The sequence below is a fragment of the Cynocephalus volans genome, chromosome 1, assembly GCF_027409185.1.
Source record: "Cynocephalus volans isolate mCynVol1 chromosome 1, mCynVol1.pri, whole genome shotgun sequence".
Lineage (NCBI taxonomy): Eukaryota > Metazoa > Chordata > Mammalia > Dermoptera > Cynocephalidae > Cynocephalus > Cynocephalus volans.
This window is the reverse complement of record NC_084460.1, coordinates 111,284,502-111,310,788: the sequence shown is the minus strand read 5'-3', so window position 1 is coordinate 111,310,788 and position 26,287 is coordinate 111,284,502. Positions and strand designations below refer to the sequence as shown.

The window sequence follows — 26,287 nt, the reverse complement described above, 5'->3', positions numbered from 1 at the left end:
GTGGAATAATGGCAAAAATTGAGGCTCTGGGAAATTTAAATTGTGTCCCAAGTCTAGAAGCTAATAAGTAATAGGATCTGAATCTGGATATGTTTGTTTCATTCCAAAACTAATGATTTTTTTCATTATACTTCATTCCTCCACTGCTGTAGAAGTGGGAAGGATTCCTTTTATTTCTCCTCTCCTTTTTTTCTTGTTATCCATTCCACACCCCTTTGCCCCCAGCATACACTAATTTTGTTTTGTTTTTTGGGAGGGATGGCACAAATGAGGCCCAGCCCATTCTTTTCTTTTCTTTTTAAAGTATGATTCAGAACAAAAAAAGCTTTCATTGAAAAAAACAGATGTCATCTGCTTTGGTCTTTTGTGGTGGTTTTATTTTATTTTATTAAAAAAAATTCTCCTGCAGATGAGGCTCATTTAAACATAATGCTCAGGCAACAAAAAGCCTCGCACAGAGGAGCTTCAGATTCGCTTTGACTCAGGGGAGGGAGACCAAACAAGGAGAGGGCCTGTCCATTTGGCTCCCCTCTATAGGGCCCCAGCAGCTGCATTTCAGATGCAAATGGAACTGAGGGAGCGGGCCGGGAGGGTGTGGAAAGGCCCAGGAAGCTGGTGTGCAGGTGTTGAGGATTCCAGACATCGCTGCAACAACAGGCTCTGAAAGCACAGGGCTCACAGACAGAGAGAGCTTGAGAGTGCTTGCTTGGAGGGCTCAAGTGGACCCGCAGCTGCACTGGACATTCCTTTTTGTGGTCATCAATGGGCCCTGTAATGAAAATATGAGAGCCAGCAACTGTCATGTTCAGAGAAAGGAAACGCTTTAGAAATGAGCAAACGCCAGGCTGAAGGGGCCTCCTCTCCTGGCTGTGCTCATGATTTAAATCCATGTATATGCACAACACAGATATTTGATATAGGATGCTGTGGTATCCTGGGCTGGAAGGAATCTATGGAATCACCAAGTCTATCCCTCTCACTCTGGGGATGAGAAAGCATGCCCCAACGGCTGAGCGACTGGCCCCAGGTCACACAGTGTATCAGTGAGACAGCAAATACAAAATGGGGACAGTCACAGTTATTGAGCCCTTTCTGTCCTAGACACTGCAATATTTTGTGTACATGGTTTCGTGTAATTTACACAGCAGTCCTGTGTGACAGGTTTCATTATTTCTATTTTTTATATGGAGACATTGAGGTTACAGTGAATTTAAAATTTGTCCCAAGTCAAAAAGCTAATAAGTACTAGTCACGATTTGAATCTAGATATGTAGTTTTTTTTTTGTTACATTTCATTTCTGATTCCTAGGCAAGTATTGTTTCTCTCAAACACACACACGCACGCACGCATGCACACACACCTGTACATATGCAAATACTGTTTCTATTTCCATATATGTAAAATGCAGTAACACGCACACATATTAAAACCTCCAAACATGAAACATTTGACTTCAGACATATAAATATTAAACTTTAGAACTATCGAATACAGCTGTGGGATAGTTAGAGTTATGGCTGGTGATAATCCTTTTACATAACATATACTCAATAACTGTTTGGCTTTGAATTGTTCCTTTTTATTTGAAAAGGTTCTCTTCCTTAGAGACAGAACCTAGTGTCTACCAAAATTATTTCTATGAATGCCACATGTTTACATTGCAGCTGTTTATGAGGCACAGGCATATGGGTTAGTTCAATGCATCTTGACAATCCCTATGTAAAAAAAGGTAGTAACGGGCCATTAGTCTCATCTTATAGATGAGACAACTGAGGCTCAGGGAAGTTAAGCAATATTCCCAGAGAAAGTTGGCAGAGGAACTTGGGTCTTCTGAAGCCAGACTACTGGCAGAAGCTGTTCAGTGGAGGGGTATGCCAATGACAAAGATCAGAGGAGGAGAGCCACCAGAATGCAGGTGCTCCAGTCACCCTGCTGGAATATGTTGTGGTCTGATGTGTAGAACTTCAGCTTTGCAGACAGACAACCCGACACCCTGTGGGTGTATGATTGAGTGGGTGGCAGCTGAGCATGTGTGGGTGGTGCTGGGAGGTGTGCGGGTTGTGAAGATGGTGACTGAGGAGAGGTGAGACCGTGTGGGTGGCTGTGTTTGCATGATGTGTCACCTTCTCTGCCTGCCTGAGTGCTGTGACAGTGCTTGTATGAATGTCTGCAAATGAGCTCTGGTGTGGGTGGATGATACATGGGCAACATGGCCAGACTCCTGGCCTGAGGTAACCTTGGTCCTGGGTCTTGGGGTCCCTATGTACAGAACTGGCTTTGAGTAGTTTTGTGACTTTAGCCTGAAATTCTGAGAGTAGCTATTTTGCAGTGTGGGTGGACTCACAGTCCCACTACTTTCTTGGAAAAAATAACTCAGCAATATCTCCTACTAATTAGTGGGCCTATGTAGGAGTGTGACCTGTGTACTTGAAAGATGATACAGTATAAAATCTGAGGCTTCTAGACTTGTTAGGTACCTATTTTATGGATGGAAACACTGAGGACCGGAGGACAAACGTATGTTTATTTATTACTTCACACCTGACTTTGCTATTTCTTTCATTTGACAAACACTCCTGAGTAGGTATTTTGTGGATGGACCTGCCTTCCAGGCTCTCTCAGTCCAGTGGAGAGAGACACGCATCAACAAGAAGTCACAGTGCCAGTAGTTGGGCCACTGGGTGTCTGAGCAATGCAACAGAGATAACATGGAAAGATATGCAATTTTGCCAAAGACAGGGAAGTATGTACCTGTGAGAAGGAGTGGTACGTTCAGAGACCTGGAAGCGGGAAAAGCGTGATGTGGTACAAGGACTCTGAGGGTTGGCCGGAATCTAGGGTGTGCCCCGGTGTGTGTGAGTTTGTGGGTGGGATCAGTAGGCGAAACCAGCAGGTGGGGCTGAATCAGGAAGGGCTTCATACACCAGACTAAGAAGTCTGGACTGTCCTGTAGAAACTGGGAAAGACTTGAATGATGTTAAGCAGAGTGATAATAAGATTAGAAATGAGTTTTGAACATATCCTTCTGTGCACAGTCTGGAAAATGGACTGGGGAGAGAATGGGGGCAGGGGGAGCAGTTAGAAGATGCCAGAAACAGCCAGAGTGAGTGATGATGAAGGCCTGGCCAGAGCCAGCTGCAATGGGGAAGAGAGGAGGAAACAAATGTGAGAAATTCAGAAACCAGACTTGATACTGACATTGGAGTGATGAGGAGTAAGAGTGGGAGATGGGCCCAGGGTGCTGTGGAGTCCAGCTCGGGTGACTGGGTGGACAGTGGTACAGCCAACCAGGAGAGGAGCCAAGTGGGGGTGGGAGGAGGGGCATCATGTGTTCGGTTTTGAACTTGCTGCAGGTGTCATGCTTGGAGATATCAAGGCGGTGCTGTGGGTGGAGAAGATAGCCTGGAACCCAGGAAAGAGGCCAAGGTTGGAAATCAGGGGGCTGTCAGGATTAGGGCCCATGCAGGCTGATGTCAGTGATATGGGGCACTTCTTAAGAGCCAGTCCATCAAGAGCCGTATTCAAATGTGTCCTAATGCCAGGGCTGAAAGACTAGTGAAGACAGAGGACGCCCAGCAGATGCTCTGGAAGGCCTCCCTGGGCAGGCAGGAGGTCACTGTGAGGTGAGTGGAGGAGTCATGGGAAAGCACGCAGGCCCCTTTCTGCTGCACCATGTCAGAGCCAGGAACCACCAGGGCCAAATCCCTTTACCCTGGCGCCATCCTTCATCAGGTACAGTGTTCACTCATGTTCTCTCCAGCCCCTGCCTCTTTCCCACCACCACCATCTCTTCCTCACCTTAGTCAGTCACTGGAGCTGAATCATCCTTTGAGACTATTCCTGTCCCCTTCCCCTGTGGCAGGGTGGAAAGGGTTTGGGCGGGAGCCACCGGGCATGGGCATTGCCATCTGTTGGCTAAAAGGGTTCAAGGGGAAGGATTCTAGACTCTGGGCGCCAATCCCTTTCCTGCTATTTGGTTCCCAGGAGGCAGAGGGAGGAGTGAGGCTGGCCAGTCTCTGTGACTCCCAGGAAAGAAGGGGGGAAAGGGGCTGACGTGGACTGAGCACCTCCTGTGTGCCAAGCAAATGCCAGACTCATCAACCTCCCTATAACAATGGTCTTAGGGCAGTGGCATTGTCCTCAGATGGGGAAGATGAGACTGAGTGAGGTTAAGCCATTTTCCCAAGGTCACGCAGCAGGTATATCTGAAGGATTTCAAAGCTCGCACTATTTCTACTACATTGCTCTGCCTTCCTACATCATCTCTCGGGGAGGAAGGCATTCAAGTCAACTCATAGTTAAGCACCTACTATGTCCAAAACACTATGCTAGAGTAGTTCCTAGAGGGTTACTTCTCTAAAGAAGCTCAGCATCTAGTGATGGACACCTTTGGTCCTTTGACCTATTTACTCAATATTATCTGAGCACCATCTGTGAGCAGGGGGATAGGGAGGCAAATAACCCAGGATCTCATCCCTGGCAGGCTATGACCCTGAGCATGGATGCTGTGGTGAAACAGAGGAGGGGGTAATTCATATTCTATGAAGAGTTAAGGGAAGATATTTCAAAGTTATTTTTAGACTGATATTGAAGATCGAGGCTTTGGATAGACAAAGAATTTGGGAAAGAAAAAGCAGAGCTGTAGGAACTACAAGCTCATTGAAGTGGGGAAGTACAGGGAATCTCAGGTATAAATAGAGAGAGCAGGATGGGTTGGCAGATGATGGATAGCTGTCGGCTTGCTGAAACAAGCTTTTGAAGCCCTACTAACTAGAGATGAATTACTGAAGGTAATTCATGGACTATTTGTTTGCTCTTCTGCTGACCCATCAGCTCTTTATTGCATGCTTCCTGGATACCACGTGCTGGGCTAGGTGTTGGGGGTATGATGGAGACTAAAAAGGACATCAAGGATGTCAGACTCATCAGATGGTCACAATTCAATGGATGTTTGCAAACCTGGATAGTGTTACTACTCAGCCATGAAAAAGAATGAAATCCTGTCATTTGCGGCCACATGGATGAGCCTGGAAGACATTAAGTTAAGTGAAATGTCAGGCATAGAGAGATAAATATCACATGTTCTCACTCATATGTGGAAGCTAAAAAAAAAGTAAAGTTGAGCTTATGGATGTAGAGTGTAGAATTGTGGTTATTAGAGGCTGGGAAAGATAGTGGGGAGAGGGTAGTAGGGAAAGGTTGGTTAACAGATACAAAATTACAGCTAGATAGGAAATAAGTTCTAGTGGTCTACGGTTGTGCTAGTCATCTACAATTAATAATTTATTATTTTTTCAAATGGCTTAAAGAGAGGCACTCAAATGCTCTCACCACAAAGAAATAATAAATTTTTGTGATGATGAATATGCTAATTACCTTGAAATATAACTCTGTACCCCATAAATATTTACAATTATTATATGTCAATTAAAAGTAATAGTAAAAATTTAGAAAAAGAATAAAACTTGGATAGTGTTAAGAAGGAAGAAAGGTGTAAGAGACCATGGAACAGGGGAAACTTTTAGGCGGTGGTGGTAAGAAAGGACTTCCTTGAAGACATAGCATTTAAGCTGAAAAATGAATAGGAATAATTAGATTAAGTGTGTGTGTGTTTGTGTGTGCGTGCATGTGTGTGTATGTGTTGAGGTGGTGGTAGGGATGGGGATAGGGGTAGGAAACATTGTTCCAGAAAGGTGGCATTAACAAAGAGGAGACAGATGATATAACAAGCCTTTCAGTAATATAACATTACAACATTGCAGGGTGGTCTGGAAGCCAGCGGCATCTTGCCGGGGTCTCTGAATTCACTTGTGGAGGTCATGCCTTTGTGCTCATCCTGGGACACAGTTGTTGAGCCCTGGTCTCGGGTCCTTCACTGACTTCCACTTCTGAGTTTTGCTCAGTGAATAGGACCTTTCTGCCTCAGTGTCTTCAGCTACAGAGTGGACTGAACACAGCTACTCAGAATACTGATTCTAGTAAGAAGTGACAAAATAGAAGTTGTCTCTAGACATTCACTTAAGGACTAACAATTTGAGGTTGATGTTCAAGTCAGAAAAGCGCTTAGGGCCTTTTGTTAAACATGTGCGTACACACACACACACACAGCCTAGGACTTAATAGTCAGCCTCCAGTAGACAGGAGTGGGTTTTCATTTCCATACACACATACCTCTGAATGAAGAGGTGGGCTTTGAACAGATGCAGGGCACTGACACCACCACTGTGGTCCACGGGACACTCCTGAAAAGAGAAAGCTGCCTTCATTTTTCCTTAATTTCTAGCACTCTTTTTCTTCCTAGGGTGACAAAGGGGCTTCAGTTTGGAGCCAAAGTACATCAGGCACAAGAATGAGTGTCTGAGCTGGGACTAGAATCCAGATTTCCACAGCACTGAACAGCCACTTTTTGCTCTATTATGAACATTACCACACTGGTGAGATAGTGCTACTCATGGCTTGCACGTCTGTCATTCTCTGACCCTTTGAAAACCCATTTCATGGTCCAATAGAGCAGAGTTTCGTCCAATAGCACTTTTGACTTGGTGGCTTCAAAGTGCAGTGCTCACCCCCGGCTGGGTTTGGGGCAGTAATGCTTAACAGTCTGGTAGTTGAATTAGAAACAATAATAACACAACAGTCAGATTGGGTTCCAACACCCTCATGGGCCCCATCCCTCAAGTGGTATGAGGACTGCATAGAAGGGGAGGGATGGGTCTGTAATTCTTCTGTAGAATTCCTGCTTTGTTCTTCTATAGCCAGACAGAGCAAGAAAACCTATTTGGCCATGGATATAAATACTACCCCATGACTAGAAAAACTTGTGCTTTATTGACTACCTCTCAAGGCTCAGTGCTTACAGGCTAGAAATAAACTTGAATAATTAACTCTAAGGTCTGGATTGTTTTAATGTCTGGAGTACTTGTTATTTGAATTTTTCTTACAACCATTAATAAAATAATCCTGTAGCTCTGACCCCCAGAGCTCCAGGGTCCCCAGAAATGGAGTGTCCTAACTTGTGTCTGTCCCTTTTCCAAGTTAGTGCTTGCATGAGTACCCCACTGTGATGGGGCAATGGACTTACAGAGTTCAGTACCCTCAGATGCTTCAGTCAGAGCAGCTTGTTTGTGGTTCACCTCAGGACAGTGCAAACTGAGCTATGCATTTACTGTAATTCTAATCAGATCATTCTATAATTGGAAGAACACCAGTGTCATTTTGTCTTTGGAGTCTTCTCCATTAAGCGACTGAACAAGGGCCAGCTTAGCTTTCTTATCCCAAATGCAGATCCTGACAGAGACTTTGAGTTCTGGGTACTGTGTTCCATTCTATAACAGGATCAAGCTCTTCCTTCTCTCTTGGTAAGATTCTACAATGTGTATAGCAGTCAGCTTCCCCCTTCTTTCTATAAATTTTGAACAATTGCTCTTCTAACAATAATGAACAAATGTAATGAAAGAAGTATTATGTGCATGTGTGCTTGGGGAGGGGATGTCTGTGTGTATGCTGATGATAGTGAATAAATATTTTAGGTAAATATTTCCAAGCCTGGATCATAATTGGTATGGTAATGGTTGCTTAAAATATGAGAATAATAATCCGAATTTCTTAATCTCTCTGGATACCTCAATTAGAGACAGAAAAAAACATTATAGACAAATGTATTGAGAAACTAGTTTGTGGTAGGACTTTGTAAAATATTGTGTGACTTTGGGAAATATAGAAATAAATCACACCTAGACCTTGACCTTGAAGAGTTCATAATTTAGAGATGGAGATTCTTCATGAGCATAAAAATCCAAGATAGAAAGTGCAGGGCCTGTGGCACTGGGACTTAGAGAAAGGAAAGATCACTCCCTGCTGGGAAGATCTGGCTTGGCTTCTTGGAGGAGGTTGATTTTAAGCCAAATTTTAAAGAATGGGAAGGATTTGCTCCAGGGACAGGCAAGGGGAAGAAATAATTGTAGGAGCAAAGGCAAGAAGGGAAATGAGGAAGTGGAGCTGGTGAGTGTTGCCTTCAGGCAGTCAGGGTGCATAATGAACTTTACCATTGACCCCTGGGGATCTTATTAACACAGATTCTGATGCAGTAGGTCTGGGGTGGGGCATGAGAGTCTGCTCTTCTGATATACTCCCAGGTGATGCTGATGCTGCTGGTCTGTGGATCCCTCTAAGCAACGGGAATCACTGAGGGTTTTAAACAGTAGGGAAAGAGTTCCTACTCTAACCTTCAGCTTTACATGTTCCTTTAATGAGACATTCTGAGGTTGGGGACACACACACATACATGGTAACTGGTACAGCAGGCAGGTTCACATGAACATTTATTTTACATCTTCTTTTCCCCAACTGTACTGATCAAAATAAAAATCCATTTAGAAGATGAAAGTAGGCAAGGGAAGGAAAGATACTAAAGACCTGGATTCTAAAAACCAAATACGGGCCGAGCTGCCGCTGCGGGTTCGGATCCTGTATAGGAATGGCCGGTGCACTCACTGGCTGAGTGCCGGTCACGAAAAAAAAAAATAAAAAAAAAATAAAAAAAAAAAACCAAATACAACGTAAACCACAATGTAAATGGTGTTTTAGTTTCAGAAATGGTTTGTCCACCCAAACCATTTATTGAAAGGCAGAAGTGAGTGCCTTTATATTTGGGAGTTATTTAAATACTGGCCCTCTGACTTGATCATTAATATAACTTTATAATAAGATGATAATACTTTAGTTATATCGTGGAGAAAGAACTGGAATTAGAATCAGAAGATCTGACCATAAGTCCTTCAACCTCTGGGTCTCAGATGAACTTTCCGTTTTACAATATGGAAGAATAATCCTTTCCCCAGCTACAAGTCAGTTCTTCATAAAAATCAAATGAGCTAATGTGTATGAAAGCACTTTGTAAACTAAGAAGTGCCTTGCAGAGGTAATGGCCACATGTTATTATTCTGGATAGACACACTAGTCTTTGCTCTTGGGAATTGCTGGCTGAATGAGTTAGTAACTACGGGGAGGGGCTTGTAACAGCCTCAGGGGCAAGGCCCCAGGTAATATGGTGTGGGGTGTTGCTTATAACAAGTACATGAAAATGTGGAAATGGCTTTGGAACTAGGTGTTGAGGAGAGGCTGGAGGAATTTGGAGGAACAGGAGAGAAAAAGCCTAGATGCTGGTGCAAGTTTAGAAGACAAGAAAACGAGGGAAAGTTTGGAATGTTTTAGAGACTTTTATGTGGTGGTGAGCAGAATGCTAATAGAAATGTGGACAGTAAAGGCCATGCAGATGATGAGATCTCAGATAGAAGTGAGGAATTTATTGGGAATTGGACGAAAGATTACCCTCGCTACACCATAGCAAGGAACCTGGCCGCATTGTGTCTATGCCCTTGGACTTTGTGGAAGTTGGAACTTAAGAGTTGTGAACCAGAGCATTTGGCCAAAGAAATTTCTAAACAGCAAAGCATTAAGGAAACTACATGGTTGCTTTTAAGAGCCTACTCTGAGTTATGGTGGCAAAATCATAATGTAAAGCCAGAATTTAAAAGGGAAGCAGAGCATAAAGATTTGGAAACTTTGCAGCCTGGCCATGCGGTAAAGAAGCAGAGAGCTGGAGAACAATGCAAGGGTGAAGCAGATAAACTGGTTGCTAAAGACATTATCTTGGTGATGAGGCAGCCAGATGCTAAGAGCGAAGATAATGAGAGGAAAGCCCTGCAGGCATTTCAGAAGTCTGGAAGGATGCCCCACCCATCACAGACCCTGAGGCCTAGAAGGACTGAGTTATCCTGGAGGACAGACCTAGGGTACAGCTGCTCTTGGGATCCTGCTCCCTGCATCCCAGCTGCTCCAGCTGGAGTGGCCCCCAAGTGTGGTTCGTGCAGCAGCCCTGGAGAGTAGAGGCCTGAAACCTCAGCGGCAACCACATTGTGTTAAGTCTGCAGGCCAGCAGGACGTGAGAGCAGTGGAGTCATGGCAGCCTCCACCCAGATTCCAGAGGATGTATGGAAAAGCCTGGAGGCCTAGGCAGAGACCTGCCACAGGGGCAGAGCCAATGCATAGGCCATCTGCTAGAGCAATGCCAAGCAGGAAAGTGGGGTTGGAGCCTCCACAGAGAGCTCCCACCAGGGAAATGTCTAGTAGAGCCAAGGCAGTGGGGCTGCAGCCAGGACACTAGACTGCAGGGCCACTGGTAATGTGCAACGCAGGCCTGGAAAAGCCACAGGCACCAGTGTGGCCCACTGGGCTGTGCCTGGAAGAGATGTAGGAACAAGGCTGCCTGATGCTTTGGGGGCCCAGATGCCCAGTTGTGCCCAGGATGCAGGACTTGGAGTCAAAGAACATTATTTTGGAGCTTTAAGACATGTCTGCCCTGCTGGGTTTCGGTCTTGTTTGGGGCCTGTTTTTCCTTTCTTCTGGTCTATTCCTCCCTTTTTGAATGGGAATGTATACCCAATGTGTGCTCCATCATTGTTTCTTGGCAGTAGATAAATTTGGTTTTGTTTTTCAGGTTCACAGCTGGAAGGACCTTTGCTTTTGGTCTCAGAGGAGACTTTGAACTTTGGGCTTTTAAGTTGGTGCTGGAACAAGCTAAGACTTTTGGGACTGTTGTGATGGAATGATTGCATTTTGTATGTGAGAGGAGCATGAGTTTTGGGGGGCCAGGGGCAGAATGATGGAGTTTGGATGTGCTGACCCCCCCAAAACCCGTGTGGAAATTTGATCTCCAATGTGGCAGTGTTGGAAACTGATTGAGTCATGGGGGCGGATCCCTCATGAATGGATTAATGCTCTCCCTCAGGGAGGAGGAATTAATGAGTGAGTTCTCGCTCTATTAGTTCCCGTGAGAGCTCGTTTCTTAAAAAGACCCTGGTACCTTCTCTCTCTCTTGCTTCCTTTTGCCATGTGATCTGCTTGTACCTGCCAGCTGCCTGCTGTTTTTCCGCCATGAGTAGAAGCAGCTTGAGGCCCATGCCAGATGCAGCTGTCCCAGAATCGTAAGCCAAATAAACCTCTTTCTTTATAAATTACCCAGTCTCAGGTATTCTGTTATAGCAACATAAAACGGACTAAAACATATGGCATGAGAGATCCTCCTGTGGAGTTCGTCCCCTGTCAGAGCAGGATGCACCTGCAGCCAGCGGGTCAGACTTGCCCTTACATCTGGTTGTACAGCTTCCTGTGATCTCTGGGGAAATGTTATCAGCAGCAATATTGTCATGCAGGGCATCCCTTGGGAGTGACTTTGGGGGTCAGACTCTGGTGCCCGTGAACTGTTTCCTGAGTTATGTCCTGTGTTCCCTCCTGCCCATAGAGGTTTTTCTGGCCACACCCCCAGAGCACGGAACACTGGCAGGTAGGAATATTTGTTAGGCAAGGGCAGAGTCAAGAGAATATTTGTTAGGTAAGGGCTCCAAGGGCAAACAGAAAACAAGCAAGAAACAGCCTTTCAGCAGGTGGAGAATAGGTGGCATTCAGGCCTTGTGTGGGGAGAGCCAAACCTGCAAAGTCGATACCTGGATTAGGAGAGCTCACTTTTCATATTTAATAGAAATGCATTTCATATTTAATAGAACAGGATGTCCTTAAGATAACAGGCATTAGGAATAACCATGGATGTCAGGTTCAATACCCTATCTTTGCACATGAGGAAATTGAGGCATTTGGCAGAAAGAAGCTTGCCCTATTACCTTGAATTAATAGAAGACCCCAGGATAAATCCCAGGTCTCCTGACTCCTCATCTTTTGCTTTTGAGAAAGGCCATCCTTTTTGCCTCTCCTGGCCTCATTTCCTTTATTTGGAAAATGAAGAGAAGAGCTGTTCTCTTCCTTCTATGCTCCACCAGCTCAAATATTCCACGGGGCTCAGGGACCTCAACTTCAGTCTTGGCCTAGAACATCTCCCCATCCAGCCATGCTCCTAGGAATTGTACCCTTTCCCTTCATTCTCCCCAGAGGAATCTACAGTAATGCTTAGTCCCTGCTCTCAGAGTCACTTTCACCAGGGGAAATCAATACATTCTTCAAGCGGTTGAACCACAGAATGATGCCTGCGCCTATTTTGTCAACCAGGTGGCTCTGGTAAGGGAAGTTGTATGAGTCATTGTCGGCCAGAAATGTAAATCTGGTCCAAGGCTTCCCTTGCAGTGAAATTTAGGTCATTAATAATAGTGACCATCTGGACAGCACGTTACAGTTACAAAGCACTTTACATACTTCATTTGTTTATCACAACTATTCAGAGATGGAGGTGTTATTGTTATTTCCATTTTACCAATGAGGAAAATAGACCCTGGAGGTATGGCAACTCACCCAAGGTGACAGGAAGTGTGAGTGACAGACCTGTGATTTAGTGAAGTCTTTGGACTTTATGATCCATGCTATATGCACCACATCTCCTTGCATCAGGCTTTCTATTGCTCCTCAGCCTCCGTGGATACAAACATGAGCATAGAAGGTCAACTGGATTGGAGTCATTCACATGGAGGTCTGTTTCTGAAGAAGGGACAACTTCTCTAGAAGGGTATGACAATCATGATGATGGGTCTGGAAACAGACTTATGAGGTTGACAGCCTCTGTCCACTACTGTCTACCATCTCCTTTCACCTTCCATTTCTCAGACTGAAGCTCAAGCCTCCTGATTTCAAAACCAGGGCTTTTGTTCTGTTTTGTAAAAATACAAAACATAATTTAAACATGTAAAAAAGGATGAGTGCTATAACAAACACCCATTGCAGTAAACTTCTGTGCTGTTAGCTAAATATTTCCAGTTCTTTCCACTTCTGGGAATGTGGTAGAATTGTACTTTCTGGCCCCTTGAGCAGAGTAAAGCCATGTAACTAGTTCTGGCCACTTGGTTGTGAAAGGAGGGGACTTGTGAAAAGAGGGGCATGTAATTGCTCTCTCTTTCCTTCTGGCACAGTCACCAGTAAGGAGGTGGTGGCTGCTCTGTCAGCCTTAGCCCCTGAGTGACAATAAGCAGTGCCTCTCTGCCAACCCACAATGTGCCAGCAAAAAAGAAATCTTTGTTGTAGAAGCCACTGAGATTCAGAGTTTTTGTTACTGTAGCAAAACTTGACCTATCCTGGCTCTTACATTCATATTCCTAACACCCTGACTTTTGAGAATGTTAAAATTTCCTTATACCTGCTTTAGCTTTTAAAGGAAACAAAAAAAATCCAAAAACAACTGAGTCCCTTTGTAGTTCTTCCCTTCCCAGCCCTTTCCCTTCCTCCCCAGAACAACTGTCACCCTGAAGATGGTGATGAAGTCTCTGTCCTGTCCATGCTTGGCACATTTACTCCATAAGTATGTGTCCAAGACAATATCTAAAACTTGCATGAATGATATAATACTGATTCTACTCTGCAAATTGCTTTTTTCATTCAATATTATTGTTTTAAATGTACCAATGTTGGTACATTAGTTTTAGTTTATTTACTCTAACTTCTACATAATATCCCTTTGTATGAAAGTGTCACAATTTATTAAGCTTTTCCCTACTAATGAGCTTCTAAATTACTTTTTTCTCATAGAAACAATGATGCAGTGAACATCCTTATACAGGCTCTTTGTGCATTTACACAAGAATTTCTCTTGGATGCATAACTGAGAGTGGAATTGCTGGGATATAAGGTATATTTAGCCTCAAATTTAATAGATACTGCCAAATTTCTCTCCCAAATGCTTGTATATATCCATTTACAGTCCTAAAATCAGTGTCTAGCTGTTGCTTTATATTGTCAAACACTTCATATTGTCAGACTTAAAATTTTGGCCAATCTGATGGTGTGAAATGACATCTCTTAATTTTTAAATTTGCATTTCTTTGATTATTAATGAAGTTAAGCATCTTCTGATTGAAGAATCATTTCCTTTTCTGAGTTTTACATGTTGATATAGTCTGCCAATTTATTTCTATTTTATTGTCTTTATGGATGTGTAGAATTTTTTTTCTTCTGTATTCTGGGTACTAATGCTTAGTCAGTTACATAAATTGAAAATGCATTCCCTGCATCTGTGACTTGCTTTTTTGTTCATTGCCCAGTTCTCATTCTCTTGCAAGCCCTTGGCACCTGCTTCTGCACACACTTGATTTTTCAGATTATAGCAACTACATGGTAAAAATGGCTTGGAGGTATGTTTTGAAAGCCTAGGTGAATAAATGTTCCTGGACTTTAAACATCTGTAGTAGGCTAAGGAATGTGTTCTTACAAAGGAGTCTATGAAAGGCCTGTTTTGCTTACTCAAGGGTCTCATTCACTAATATAATCATATGGTGATAGCAGAAGAACCAGCTGTAAGTGGAAAAAACCTTAGTCACTGAGGGTTGTTTGGGCTGCTCGATGGTGAATATCAGGGGTGACTGGCTTCTCCCCACCACGATGAATCCTGGCATGAGTTGCCTGGTTGTTTTGACATTTTGTAGACCAAGCTTATGTGGGAGGAAACCTGAGAGAGGTTTCATACCCAAGTGTTCTCTCCCCTACTCACACACACCTTGGAGAGTCTTCACAATTATGTGATGATGGAAAGCCTGGGACACACTCATGAGAGAGTAGAAAAAAGCAGTGTCTTGGAAGTGCTTTTAGCTTTGCAATGGGGAGAGTCACTTGAAAGCTTTGTTTACCACTCGGTGCCTCAGGTAACCCTGAAGGAAAATCTTAGCTTAAGACAGGAAGCTCAGAGCACCCAAAAGACTGACTACAGTAACACAGGACTATTTATGTCTGCCTCTTCCTTGGTCCCTCCATTCTGTCCCCAGGAGGCTGAGGCTGTGCTTTTGCTCCAGGGAGGCCCGAATTTACCACTACTTCCTAGGAAACCAATGGGTATGGCAGACACCCAGCTCTGGGATCAATTATGTTGATAAAACTACAAAGGCAAGGGGTGAGCCAGAAGTGTTGTGGCTTAGGAATGGCTTGCTGAAAAAAAGACTTGATGCTCCCAAGTGGAACCTTGTGGCCCCAGGGGAGGTGACCTCAGCTGTCTGGTTGACCACCCAGAGCGCTGGACCTCAGGAGCCAGGACACACCTTCTGTTTCAGTTGACTCACTGAGTAGAAAATTCTTTTCCCCCTCACAATCCTCTCATCTTCAAAGGGAATTCGTAAAGCCCCACTATGCATTGGCGCCTGGCTGGGTGTTGTACCGGCCCATTAGGTGGACACAGGCCACAGCCCAGGGAGCGTGCCAAATGAGGTGAGATGGCAGCTGAAACCTATTGACATCCTCTGAGATCGTTCCGGGCATTTTCTATAAACCCTCCAGATGTTTCATGGTATTTGTGTGGGGCTCTCCACACATGCTGTACTCTTCCACCACCCCCTTGCTTTAGCTCACTCTGTTCCCTCTGCCTGGAATGCTCTTCTACTCTCTCTGCTCAGTACACTCAAATGCCCACTTCTGGGTGGAGCCTTCACTGGTAATCCCAGGCAGAATTAAGCACTCTGAATTCTGTGTACTCCCATAGCTCTTTATATCATCAATACAAAGGGTCTTCAAAAAGTTCACGGAAAGATTCATATTATCTTTTAATTCAATTTTTCCATGAACTTTTCCCCACACAAACTTTTTGAAGTACCCTCATATAGTACATCCCACTCTGCCGGAATCAACTGCTTATGTCTCTGTCTCCTGCAATGGACTCTGAATTCCTTGAAGATGGATTCTGTGGCTTCTTCATCTTTGTTTCCCCAGCAAGGATTTGGTAGATGCTCAGCAAATGTGTGCTGACTTAAATGCGATGAGGGACGCAGCTCACGATTTGATCTGATTCTACCTTGCGGTGTAACTGGAAGCAGTTCATGTCTCTCTGACTTTTTGTTTTCTTTTCTGTAAAATGGGTGGGGGGAGGATAAATTAGAAAAATGACCTCTAAGAGGTTTTCTGACTCTGCTGTCTATGAGTTTAAAATTTTAGTCTCCTAGTGGAAAACAGAGTTCATCATAACTCTTTAAAGACCAAGAAGATGTCTTCATTTACATGTACTAAAGAGCCTAGTGTTTCCTTCCCACCTCTAGTCTATCACCTTTAAAAAAATGTGTATTACTTAGCAGTTTGCAAATTATCTGACTGAAGTTTCAAGAGGTTTGTGGGATTGATTGATTACAGGAAGTGTGTAAATTTTATCTTCCCTGGGGAATAAAATTGTTGAACTAATTGATTCTTTGAAAGGAGTTTCTGACTGTACTTTCTGTTGACTTTTGTCAGCCTGGATGTATGTGGAGGGGTCATTGTGTAGCTGTGTATGCCACCCCAGCATCTCTTTTCTTGCCACTATGCAGGCCTTGCGGCATGTGCCACACCAAGTAGTGCCTGTCCCCTGAGACCCAGGCTTTTTCTATGCTACCTTTCTGCCTCTTGAGTTACAGGTTTGGAATTTCCTTCACAGATAGGCTTGAGTGTCCCTCGCATTCTGAGAATATATTTACAAGGTGCTGATAAACCTCCATCTAGGCTCTGAGAACTTCATAACCAGCTGGCCAGGTGAGGCAGGACAGGGGTTATTATTGACACTTTTCGCAGATGGAACTAAGACTCAGAGAAGTGAAGTGACTTTTGTGAGTTCACATGGCTAAGATCTTCTGCGACTGGCCCGATGAGACCCATCGATTCTGTGTTTTGAATTTCATTGACTCCTTTGAAAATTGTTTAGATTGCTGCTTTATTGACTGGATGTTCTCGAACCTCTTGTCTGATGAAACCAGAGGCAGGTGAATTCTATCAGAAGGAAAGAAGGGGTCCTAACCCACTACTGATTATGTCAGACAAAGTGGCTGCATTCTTTAGTGAAGGGGAAGTCAGATTAGTTAAAACTGTCCATTTGGTGGTTTCTATCATTAGCATCTTACTATGCCAGTAAACGAGTTGTTGAAGCCTGAAGTAGGGCCTCCTTCTGAAAGCTTGAGAGGATGACAAGCTGCAGGGCACTGTGGGGGAACCTCTCAGGAGCACAGGGTCTTAGTGTTCCCCCTTTGAAGTCTACAAAGACAGCGAAGAGGAAGCACAACTTAGTAGTGTAGCTCTCTGAGATTCAGTTTCTGCATCTATGAAATGGGGGTAATAAATCCTCCTCAGCTTGCCTCAGAGGATGGCTGTGAGGGTCACGTATTATCATGGAGTGACAGTGCTCTAGACTGTGAAAGTGCTGGGTGAAAATCAGGGAGCATCATTTCACTCTTGTTATTTTACTTTCATAACTGTGAATAGTCTTAGTGGAGCTAAGTGAGCCCAGCCTAGTATTCTTTTCCTAAGAGTGGCCCCAAGAAACATTATGCAAGAATATGCATATCTATAAAGTGTGAATAACCACAGTCCCTGTCCTAACCTACCAGTCAGAACACTGAAGAGGACTAAGATAGGTAATGAATGTACGGGCATTTTAAAATGATACAAATTGCTATGATTATGACATTCTTTTTTTCCTCCAAAGTTAAGGGTATTCCTTAATAACCTGAAAGGAATTTACCCAAATCTTCTGTGATGCTATTTTTCGTATCCTGCCTCATCTTGGGAGCAAAGCGTTCTGCTTGACTGAGAAGAAGGATAGGGGCTGGGCTGGATCTCATCTGCTCAGGTTTTGTTCCTCATCCCTTCTCAGTCCATGGCTCTAGCTTTCTATTACCATCTATAAGTTTCTGGACTCCTTGGCTCTAACTGGTCCATGAGGATCTATTTCCTTTCCGAAGAGGGAATTTTTATTTTCTGTCTTGTACTTGAGGAAAATTAGTTACTCTCACATATTATAAAGAAAAACTTCTTCTTAGCAACCTAAAAAATGTTTGAAGTGGATAGGGCCCAACCTTAATAACATCAAATGAAAACATACATACCTTTTTTTTTCTTTTCTTTTTTTTTCAGATAGAAGATATAAAGTCAGCTGACAATACGGGACATACACAGAGGATGTTAAATTGTAAATCAGAAATTAAAGTCATAAAAATGGCAAGAAAAGCAAATGTGTTGTTATAAGGCTTAGTATAGTTATGGCAATTGAACGTGAAATATAACTGAGTTTCCTGGCAGGCAGAGTGAAAAAAGTAAACATGATGACTTACATAATTTTCTTTTTCTGATTGAAGAGAGTGTTCTGATTTTGGGGGAGACTTTTTTTCTGGTATTAATTTTGAAAAGGAATTTGTCACTGAGTAACCTGCAAGAGTAATGAATATGTCTTCAGCAAGAGTTTTACGCAGAATGCAGGGACGTTTTTATATTTCCATGTTGTTCCCTGTTTTTGAACTCCAGGCTCATGTTAACTACTGACTAGATTTCTTCACCTGGGTATTCCAGAGTTAACTTCTTTCTGAGATTGTTTTATCCCACTGTGTTCATTGTCTTGGTTAATGCATCACATACATAAGCTGCCCTTGACAGAAAATCTCAGATTGTTTAGATGGCTCTGCCCAATCTCCAGCCCACACCCAATCAATCCTAGAGATTCTACCTCCTCTATTTCTTTGAAATAAATCCTTTCTCTCCTTTCCACCCCCATCACACTGCTTTAATTCAGGACCTTGTCATCTCTCTCCTAAACTATTGCACTAGCTTCTTACCGTCTTGTTTTTTCAATCTGTTGTCCACTCTGCCTCTCTAGAAACTCATCTATAAAAAATGCAGACAATCTTTCTGAAAATCTTCTAAATGCTGCCCATTACCTTCAAGGTGAAATCTTAACTCATGCCTGGCAGGTGAGGACTTTCACTGGTTTAGTTTCCAGACTCATCTGCTGCCACACCCCTTACAAATGACACTGGCTACTGTTCCCTCAGTGCATATCACTGCTCACAGCCTCATGCTTGGCACAGGCTATTCCTTCAGCCTAGAAATCTCTTCTCCTTTGTAAACCTTGTGTCCTTCTATTCTGGGAAGCTTTCCTGTTCACTTTCCAACAGTCACCACAGTCAGGTTCTCACTCCTCTGTATGCCCCAATACTTGTGTATATCTCAATCAAACCTACCACATGGTGCACTGTCTGTTTGCTTAGTTTATGAATCCTCCAAGACTGTTAACTCCTTAAAGACAGAAATCATCCTAGATTTCCAACTCTAAACATGTGCCTGACATAATTGGAGCCTGGTAAGTATTTATTAAATGGGTGGATGAAAAGGTAGAACACTGTTTTACATGGAGCAAAAAGGTAGAACACTGTTTTACATGGGTTTAGGATATGTTGACTAGTGGTACAGGAACAATAGGTGTTGTGTCCATCAAGATAACTTTTCCTTTAGCATATCTGAAGGAATGGGTGGATAGACAGTGCTTTGGATGAACCATTCTGAAGTCATCTCTCTGTGCTGGCCTTTGGTCGGAGCTGGTGGCAGACAGTGCATGTTGATGCTGATCCAGAGGCCTTCATTTGCCTGATCCAGGCACAGCTGTGTATCGTGGCCCTCCTGTGCATAGGTGGATGGGTAGGGGCAATAATATTCTATTAAGGGAAGGAAAAAGTCCAACCAGAAGGTTGCTTAGGAGGGTGTCTCCCTGCACAGCCAGGATTTCCCTCAGGAAGTATAGCTCTCTCTCAAGTACCTGGCATAGAATCAATAGAGAATCCATTCCTGGTTCTACTCCATCAAGTTTCACATCATACAGAACTGTTTTTCTTTCTTTCTTTCTTTCTTTCTTTCTTTCTTTCTTTCTTTCTTTCTTTCTTTCTTTCTTTCTTTCTTTCTTTCTTTCTTTCTTTCTTTCTTTCTTTCTTTTGTTTTGTCAAGCTCTACTTGTAATTGAATTAATTGGGGCATGTGTTTAAAATGCAGATTCCTCAGGTCCCCCCAACAGACCCCAGCTTCAGAGATAGTCTCCAAGTTGGTTGGGGAAATTTGTTGTGCAGATTCCATTGCCGAGTTCCTTGCTGGCAAAGTTACAGCTCTAGATTGAGGGAGCTTGTGCTTGATCTTGTTTTGAACCTCCATGGGTCATTTGGTGTGAAGGTTTGTGGGCAAAAGCAGTTTCCCATACCCTTAGGCTCAGTAAAATCGAGTTCCCCCACAGGCCCAGCGATTCCCTTAGTGTCACTTAGGTCCCACCTGAGTGCAGCTGTACTTAGCAGGGACACCTCAGCAGCTCCTGCTCCAGATAGAGTATACAAGTTTCCCTGCAGGGTGTGGCTAGTGCAGCACAGGCTGATAATTATTATGAATAACAATGTCTAGTATCCAACTCTCAAAGTAAATAATATTAATCATTCAAAACCAAATAGGATTGTGTTGTCCTCAAAACTCTTGCACTGCATTATTTCTTGGGCCTCACAATAGCCCTGGGAGGCAGGCAAAGCCAGGGCTGTTCCCATTTTATAGATGTAGAAACTGAGACTCAGAGAAGGGGGGTGACTTGCACAAGGTCACGCAAATGGGATTGCTAACCTTTTATCCCAGATTTTCTGACTCCATTCCCATGCTGTGTTCCATTCCACCTTGCATGCCTTTCTCTTAGGTTGTCAGATTTAAAAGTTGAGGAACGTTACTTAGGGATAACAGAAATGTATCTTCGGCCTCAATAATAACCATAAAGAAATTTGCAATTATGATTTTCTATAAAAATGCCAAGTACAAATTTAAATAAAAATAAGAATTCCCATTTCTGAATTATTAGAGAAGTAGACTGTGGCTTTATGTTAAAACTTGAGTCCCATGTATCAAGAAGGCTTCCAGTTTTCTGTAGACCAACCTAAGCCTTAGAAAAGTTCCCAGTGGTGCACTGGAGCTGGACCTGGCTTGCACCTACATGGGAGAGCCAGATGTGGGCATCTTTTCCTCATCTATGGTTATCGATGTGACATTGACAGCTTGAAATCAATCAACCATGGTACAAGAATTTACACCACAGAAATTAGGCTTTTTCACCTCCACAGAACCATTAGTTAAACATTTACCAGCACATCACTGCTTATAGATAATAGTGACTGACACACATTCAAAAGTTCTTTGTCACCTGCATGGCACCATCTTTGGTGTTGATTTTGCCTCTAACCACAAGTCATACCCCAGTGCCATTTCCTCAGATGGGAGACTCTTTCCATCTGAGCTGGCAAAATCAGATTGATGTGTTTCTACTGATAGTCCCTTGCATTTGTATAGTTTGCAAAGTGTTCGCACATACCTGATCACTTCTGAGCTTTTTGTGTCTATGGACAGATACCGTCTTCCCCTGGTAGAAAGAAAGGGCTTGGAGATCTGACAGGTGATGTGACTATCCCTGGGGTCATAGGACTGGCAGGTGACAGGGGTTTGAACAAGGTCTTCACCCTCCTTGTTCTGTGCTCCTTCCCCCATACCAGCTGCTGCTCTCACCTGGGACACTTGCAGTGCCTGGAAGCCAGTCTACTGTCTGAGGTTCAGAGACGAGTTGCCTAGCAGCAGTCTGGAGCCTAGCATCCGACTTAGCCCGTGACAGAAAAGGACAGACATGCGAGCTTGGAGTGTCCACACTTACCTGCTAGCCCCACTTTATGATCCAGTGAAGAGGAGGAGTCTACTTTCACTCCCTCTTCGTTCTCTCTTTGTTTCCTTTAAAAACTTTTATGGGGGCCTGCAGCAGGTATTTGGAGGCTCATGAATGACACAGCATTAATGCCCTGCTTCCCCTCTTGCACAACCCCAGCCTTGCTGCTACCCGGTGATGGAATTATTGATTGGTAAGCATTTCACAACACATTTTCAAAACATGCCTAAGGTCAAGAATGAATGACTCATGGGCAGGCACATTTCTTTCTGCCTCAGTCCCTCTATAATATATTGGCGAGGTTGGCTAATGGACATCATTGCCGAAACTGAGGCAAAAGTTAACCTGGCCAACCCTGGCCAACAGGATTATGAAGTGGCTTGAAAAAACAAGTCCCGGTACTCTATATAGTGATTAACCTGCTGAGTCACTTTGATTTTTTAATACCAAGACTTTTGAAGAGTATAAGCCTGGAGTTAAGGGATTTCAGTGCTGATTTTGCTACCAACTTACCCCAGAGTACCAGAGAGGTACTGAGGAGAAAGTTGATATCAAGGGAACATTGCTGCTCTGATAGTCTGTGATTCTACATTAGTCCTTTACAGAGTGAAGATGTAACCCCTGGTCCAGGCTGGTAGATGATTACTCACCTCTCCACCTGAGGCCCAGGAGATCTCCCTGTGGGGCACAGCAGCAGAGAGTGGTCTGCACCAGGGGGCCAGGGATCTGGGCTAACTCTCAACTTGGCCACCTATGATTTGAATATCCTGGCAAGTTGCTAGGCCTGTTAACACCTCAGTTTTCTCACCTGTAAAATGGAGACAAAGACAATGCTTTCTTTCAGAGGGCTGTTTTGGAGATCAAATGATATACTGTGTTGTGAGCTTTTTTTGGTACAAACTTTAATGCATGAAAAGACCTGCTGTATAGTTCCACATGGGCTAGTTGAAAGTTTGGCGGGGAAAGAATGTCAAGGTGATAACTTTTTAATTCTTGATATGCAAATTTTTTCCTGATTTTTTTTTTCTCAAAAAATAATTTGCAAAATTACAGTTTCTGAATGCCTTATCTAGATCAATCATGGGAATAGAAGTTTCTTATAGTTCTACTGTAGGTTTTCAGACTTAAAATACTTTGAAGCTCCTTTCATTCTAACAGAAGATAATCACAGAAATAAGAAGTGTGATGAAGTCAAAGTAACCAGTGGTGTCTGGACCTCTCCCACGCACGGGCGTAGCCTTGCTCAGCGCGCCTCACCCCACATGCCCACCTGCCCGTTAGCCCTCTCCATGCGGTGTGGGTGAGGCTGCTCCCTCACTCCTGACTGGAGGGTGAGCCAGTAAAAAGGGAAGCAACTTCAGTTATGTAAAGCACATTCTGGGTGAGGAAAGGCAAGCATGTGTGTCTGCTTGACTAAAATTGCTTTTTTATCTCACCAGTTTGTCCTCTCATCATGACATGTCAGAACTTAGAGAGACCCTGGCAATCACAGCTCCCACCTCCTCATTTTACAAATGAGCAACCTAAGGCTCAGAGTAGAGGAGTAGCATCCCCAGGGCCACACAGCCAGCTTGTGGCAGAGTCAGGACTCAAGCACCATCTTCTGATTTCCTTACACCAGACATTGAGAGAATGCAGAGAACTTAAAAGAAGAAAGAAAAAATAGAACTTTGTAGAATATCTTGGTCTTCTTGTTTTCAAGGACAGTTTTATGATAAGTAGCAATGATGCCTCAAAAGCTATGGTAGCTAGCTTGAATGAACTTATGTAAGAAACATTTATCACAGAACATGTGTCATCAAACACCTGCCAGATCTGAGTGTTGGCACCAAAACTGCTTTCATTGTCAAAGAAAAGAGGGGGAAAAGGAACTTGGCTGAACAAAGCTGGCAGACGTTTTTACTAGAAAATTCAGAGGTAATTTCTAGAGGAACAGAAACATAATTTCAGCCTTAAAATTGACTTCAATGTGATTGGGTGAATTTAGTAGTTTAAAGAAGTGAGCACACTGAGGACCAATTGGTACCTAAGGCCACCTCCAGGCACACTATCCTTTTTGTATGCCTTGGTCACAGATTTCTAGACACCTCAAGAAGGGTAGGCCCAGAGCAATGTCTGAGGTTGCTGAGCTCCATCTAGACTCCCATACAAACACATCCCAAACTCTCCTGGTTCTCACTGGAATCTCTTCTTATTAGCAGAACATGGCAAGAGTCAAAGAGATATGGACCACTTGTCAGTCAAACTGAGTCCATCCATACAAAAATAATTCTTTGGTCTGTATTGGAGGTCAACCTACATCAACATCATAGGGCAGTTGCCAAATATGTGGCCACTTCCCTTTGGCGGCTACCCACAAATTTTCAAACTGTAAGATTTGTCCTTTTATTTACTCATTTAAAAGTTTTTATTGGGAGAGCATTGGACTAGAAAACCTGTTACACTTGAATTGTATAACAGGCTCTTTGAACCTCATTTCCTCATCCATAAGATACTATTCATTATCCGCCTTGCAGACCTCACCGAGTCGCTGGGAGCATTAAATGAATGGCATGTGGAAGTGTTTTGTAAACTCTAAAGCCTGCCATGAGTGTGAAAGATTGTTGCTAGTCTTCTGGGCCCAACAGTGTTCTAAGTGCCAAGAAGTTTCAAAAGAAATGCAAGAGATGGTCCCTACCCTTCAAGAACTTACAACCCAGTATTGGAAAACCAAGACACACCCAAATGAAACAGGTATATAACACCTCAAGTGAAATACTTACTACTCAAATGATGATGAATATTCTGAGCCCTCTACAAGTGCAGAAAAAGGGGAGATCATTAATGGAGTAGAGAAGTTGGGAATGCCTCCTGCAGGAGGTGAGGATTGAGCCAGGTGGACAGAGAAGATGGAGAAGGTCTTTATAGGTGCAGCCCAACTAAGTCAACTGGTGGAGGGTTTTCTCAGCAGACTTTGGGTAGATCAATCTACTCGGAGTTAGAACTCCTAGTCAGGCTGGACTTATGGATTTGAAAATTTGAGGACAGTAGTATGTAAGGGAGAGACAGAGCAGCTTTCAGACGAGTGAGAGATGATGACAAAAGGATGATTTGGGAGGACTGTTATGCAAAGGAGGGACATGTGGAGAGAGATAGGAGGAAAGAGGGCCATCGCTGGAGTCCAGGCTGGAAATGACATGGTTTGGGACCAGACCAATTGGAATGGAAGTGAAAGATAGTTCTGTTTGCAGGGGAGGATAAGCCATATTATCAACCCTTCATCCTCTCTTTTGACTAAACTTTGGACTTTGAGTTAAAGTGGGCAAGGGGAGGCAGAAAAGTAGGGAACCTCTTTATATGTACATTGGCAGATTCTTGAAAACCCAATTTGGTCTCACAGTGTCTATTTGTCTATCTGTCAAAAAGGATGTGAAGTTGCTGGCTGATCCATAGAATCAGAGATTATCGGAACTGGACAGGACCGTAAGGGTCACCTGGCCTCATGTGTAGCAAATTTAAGGAGTTCTGCTGCAACATCCCCGACAGAAGTGATCATCCTCTTCTTGAACCTCTCTAATGAAGGGAGTTCCCAACCTCTTGAGGAAGACCTTCCCAATGTTGGATGTGTCTGTAGCTTCACAACTTTTTATTTTGAGCTTTTGTGAATTATCATGACTGGCTGTCTTATTTGTCCCCAGGGTCATATGAGGGTACTTCAAAAAATTCATGGAAAGACCAGTATACTCTTTCGGTTCTATTTTTCCATGAACTTTTTGAAGTACCCTCACACAGACCACTTCAAACTCCTCTTATATGTTCTTGATTCCACCATTTAGGTGAAGATGCAGCCCTGCCTTTTGATTTTTCCTTACCGCCCTCATTTATAAATTAACCTTTGACATTGAGTAATTGCCATAAAAACTCATCAATTCTGTTCTTGCTTATCACATGACCCAAAGTCAAGAGAGTTGGTTCCTGGGCCTTACAGGAAAAAAAAAAAAAAAAAGAAAGAAAGAAAGAAAGAAGAAAAAGGAAAGGCAAGGCTTGTGGGATCCTTATTTACTTTAAGTGGGGAATGTTTTCGTTCTTGCACAAAAGTCAGATCCCATGAAATCTGTGAAATAGGTGTGTTCACCTCTTTCCTTTTCCAACTGATCAGTTAGATATCTTTCCAGGGATTTGATGTCAGAAATTAAATCCAACGAGTGGGAAGTTTGACAAGATTTGGAATAATCCTGCCAAATAGCAAGGCAAGGGAGTGAAGTCAGGTCAGTTGAAGGAGGAAGCAAAAATGAATTTATAATAGATGTACTTTATATTTGGAGCAGGAAAGGGCTTCAGTCAATAGCAGTTGATATTAATAAGACCAAAAACCCAAAAGAAATAATAATTAATAGTAAACAACCAGGAAAACCCTGAAACAACTTTTATGTGTGTGTGTGTGTGTGTGTGTGTGTGTGTGTGTAACATTGAAGCAAAGGAACCTGTTTGATTTTATGAAATAAAATATTCCAATATTTGCAAAAAGTTATATCTAAAAATGCTACCACTGAGCAAACAAAACTACCACAAAAGTAGACTAAGAATCATTAAAAAATGGATCATTCTAGTATTTTTGAAATGTCTTAATCGATATGGAGGATACATAGCAGAAAATCTGTAAAAATACACCATTGCCCTACGAGGGCCTTTTATCATCGTCTAAGCAAGTTATATTGCCATGGTCTGTTTCAGACTATGCTGTAGAAAATCTTTAGCACTTACCTTAAAAGTTTAGGGTAAAAAGGACAATCCTTAACAGGATCATAGAAAATGTTCCCTCAGATCAAAAGAAACTAGCAAACAAACAGAAGCAAGTCCTTTTTCTCTTT

The 26,287-nt window shown here is 43.1% G+C and overlaps 1 long non-coding RNA gene across 2 annotated transcripts; it reads right to left on the bottom strand.

Annotated features, from left to right (window-relative positions):
- Window positions 1-375: 375 nt before the first annotated feature.
- Window positions 376-26,287, bottom strand: LOC134391101 (uncharacterized). 2 transcript variants are annotated; one of them, XR_010024913.1, is made up of 4 exons: window positions 26,181-26,287; window positions 22,088-22,245; window positions 6,173-6,243; window positions 376-769 (listed from the first exon to the last, which is right to left on the bottom strand). It is a non-coding gene; the product is annotated as an uncharacterized LOC134391101 (long non-coding RNA). The 2 variants fall into 2 exon arrangements; XR_010024914.1 differs by lacking the exons at window positions 376-769; window positions 6,173-6,243 and adding exons at window positions 15,463-15,823; window positions 18,049-18,143.